Here is a 3,721-nt window from a genome sequence, read left to right as displayed (position 1 = left end):
TACTTATATTTATTGCACCTGTAATTTATAGATCAATGTTTAGATCTTTTATTTCACTAATCAAATGTATTCCTAGTTTATCCCTTTTGGTATAAATATGCACACAATTGTTTTCCTAATTTCTCTTTCTGATAATTTGTTGTTACTATATAAAAATGCAACGGATATTTGCATATTGATTTTGTATTCTGTAAGTTTACTAAGTTTGTTCATTATTTGCAACAGTCACTGGAGGAGAATATGGAGATTTCTATCTATGCATAATTATGTCATGTGTAAAAATTTTACTGCTTTTTTACAAGTTGGATGCCTTTTATATTTTTTCTTGACTAGTTGTTCTGGCTAGGGCTTCAAGTAGTGTAATTTAGTACCTGTGAGAATGAGCTACCTTTTCTTATTACTGGACCAGAGGAAAACCTTCCTGTAAGTTAACATTGAATGTGACGTTAGTCATGGGTTTTGCATATATGGCTTATATTATGTTTAGTTACATTCTATTTAAAGTGAATTTCTTAGGAATATTTTTATAAAAAAGTAAAGATCAGATCTGTGAAAAATTTTCCTACATTTTTTGAGAATGCTTTTTTGAATTCTCTGCTTTTTAAGGGATTGTATCACATATATTGATTTGCATATGATAAGTAATATTTATGAATGAGGACTAAATCCAACTTAAGTATAGTTTATAATACTTATAATATGCAATGTATTCAGGTTGCTTATGTTTATTTAGAATGGAATGTACACATACTGAAAGAAAAATTTACATTGTAGCTTGAGTTTACAATTATCTATTTAAAAATTTTATCCCTCATTTTGAAATTGGCTCATGTTTAATGGAATATATTTCTAAATAAAGAATATAACTTTTGGCAGAACTGGATTTTCTACGGTTTACTGATACACAACGTAACTATTATTTACAATTAGTGAACAAAACCCTTGCCTTAAAATGCCGGATTTTACTACCAATGTTATCTGTTCCAGGACTGAGATACAAATTGCTTCCTAAAATGCATTACATGGCATTTTCCACCCGAACACACATATAGTGTTATTTCTTTCTTTTTTGATTGTTTCTTTGTTTGCCCCTTAATGGAGGCACTGCTTATTTAACCCAGGATCTTTTGCATAAGTGTATTTATCAACATCATTTTGGAACACTTAACAGAATGCTCAAGGGTTTGGATTATAAAGATGAAAAGAAAATTTGTTCCTTCTAAGGACTGAAAAACCTCTGACTGAAAGAATGGCAAAAGTATACATTTGTAAATATACTATATGATTTTCTCTTTTGTAATTTTAGAGTAGAATATTAACTTACATTTGTTTTACTTATAGAACTGAATTGAAATTTAAAACAAAACTTCTGCCCCTTGGGATTTCTTAAATTTGATTCATTATTTTTATCTAATTTTATTTCATACTTATTTACCATTTATTTTTATACAAAACAAATAAACTGATATTTATTCTGCTCATGCTCTGAATATAGAGCTACTTATTATAAAGTACACAGAAAAATACTTACTTCCATTTCCAAATCAAATTATGTTTCACATTAATTACAAGTGATATTGAAATAGATATACATTATCTGTACTGGATTTACACAAATTTCACTTTAAATTCCAAAACTTTAAAATTATTTTATATATTTTGTGCATTACTTATACTCTGTTCTTAAATCTGGTAAAAATTTCTGTACAAAAGGAAGGAGATTGGTTTTATTTCATAGACCTCAAAATTAAATTATTTAGAAAGATTTTGTTGGGATAATATTTGCAAATCACACTTTAAATATAAGCATCTTATATGTTTCATTTTAACTGGATGAATGAGAAGTAAACACTGGCTGAATGTTACACTTGAGTTGCTGAGAGGCCAGTTGTTTTGTGATGTCACAGCTACTCAAGTTGAGATTCATTGTGAAGGTCTAGCAGTTTATCTGTGCAGGCCTGCTAAAGCAGCATTTGATGCTGCAGTGCTCAAAATCATGCAGATTAGAAAAGTAGCTGTTGATAAATTTAATTGAGATGGCACATGATTCTTCAGAAATTCAAGATGTGTCTTGTAAAGATGGACCAACTGTTTCAGGAAACTCCGGTAGATCTCTATTGTGTTATCAAACATTTTCTGGGGACTTGGACTTGAGGTCTATGATTGAAGAAAATGCTTTTCAGACTTTGTCTGAAGAATCCTTGATAAAAACACCATGATACACACATTGTGTCTCTGAACCAGATGAAGATAATCATTTTCGTTATCTGACATTTCCAAGAAAACTCTGGAAAATAGCTGGGAGTGACCAATTTAAATCCATCTGGTGGGATGATAATGGATATTTCATAGTGATTGATGAAGATGTCTTTAAGAAGGAAGTTTTGGAAAGAAAGTCCCCTTTCAGAATATTTGAAACTGGAAGTATGAAAAGTTTACTTAGACAGCTAAACCTATATGGGTTTAAGAAGGTGCGGTAGAATTTTCAAAGTTCTGCTTGTTTAGCTTACTTTCTGGCAGTAGAAAAAGAAGTCTCTGTTTTAAGAAAGGTATTCAGAAATTTTAGTTACCACATGGTAACTTATATATAAAATTTTATTTTGTATATCAATCAATGATAATATAAAAGTAAAGCTAAATTTTGAAAATTGAATAAAACTACTAAGGCTAAAATCCTTTATTTTTTCTAAAAAATGAGGATAGTGCCTTAAGTAGTCAATATTATGAGAAACTTTGTTTGCAACTATGAATAATTCCAGAAATCTAAATAAAGGTATTAATGCTGCTTATAAAAAGTGGCATTCACTGTTACTGCAATGGCTGACTTCTTAAATTTGATGAGTGTACTATTTAAATGTGTAGTTTCCAAATAAGGAACTTCAAAATATCGTCAGCAATGTTCATATTATGATGATATTATCTTTGCATTGTAAACGTGGAATCTGAGGTTTTATAAGTTATCCTTATTGTAGTCTTGTATTTTGGTTTCAAATTTTACTAAAATGTTTCTCCATTGGTTGTAGCTGCATTTCTATAATAATCCAAATTTTAAACGAGGCTGTCCCCAGCTTTTAGTGAGAATAAAAAGAAGAGTTGAGATTAAAAATTCTTCTCTGTTGTCTTCATTGGCTGAAGATTTCAAAAAGAAAAACTTTAAATCAGGGGTAATGTCGATAAACATAATTCTGATTTTGTGGCTGACACTAGTGGAGAAAGTGCATTTTTACCTTCTGCAAATTTAAACATGCCTCTAATAAGAAAGCCCTCTACTAGCCACATAATTGGTGATACAACAACCCCGATCAGAGGTGATTTTCCTCCTCCATCATCAATGTCAGTGAGACCACCAGAACAAATTGCAGTGGATCAACGAGCTATTTTCAATCAGTTCACCCCGTCCACGGGCACTCTCAAATCAGCTACAATGAAACAAATGTTCGTATTGTGAACTCCATTACAATTACAACTTGTATTTCTCAGTACAGCATCTTCTCTCCCATACAGAGCAATTATTTTAGATTGATGTTGGAGCCTTCTACTTTTCCATAAAGATATCACAATATATCTGCCAATGAACTTCATTTTCCTAAACTTCAACCAGGGATCAACCCACGCTTTCCAGTGCCAGTGATAGCTGATAAATCAGTTACCTCTCTTTCAAGGCCAACTCATCAGACATTTTCAGTTTATGAACGTCAAACTAATTACAACTGATCAACCA

General features: G+C 31.0%; 1 pseudogene; it reads left to right on the top strand.

Annotated features, from left to right (window-relative positions):
• The first annotated feature begins 2,036 nt into the window (after positions 1–2,036).
• Positions 2,037–2,591, top strand: LOC140693678 (heat shock transcription factor, Y-linked pseudogene; annotated as a pseudogene).
• Positions 2,592–3,721: the final 1,130 nt, after the last annotated feature.

This window comes from Vicugna pacos, unplaced genomic scaffold, assembly GCF_048564905.1.
Source record: "Vicugna pacos unplaced genomic scaffold, VicPac4 scaffold_20, whole genome shotgun sequence".
Classification (NCBI taxonomy): Eukaryota; Metazoa; Chordata; class Mammalia; order Artiodactyla; family Camelidae; genus Vicugna; species Vicugna pacos.
Note: the sequence above shows the minus strand (reverse complement) of the source record. Positions and strands in the feature narration are given on the sequence as shown.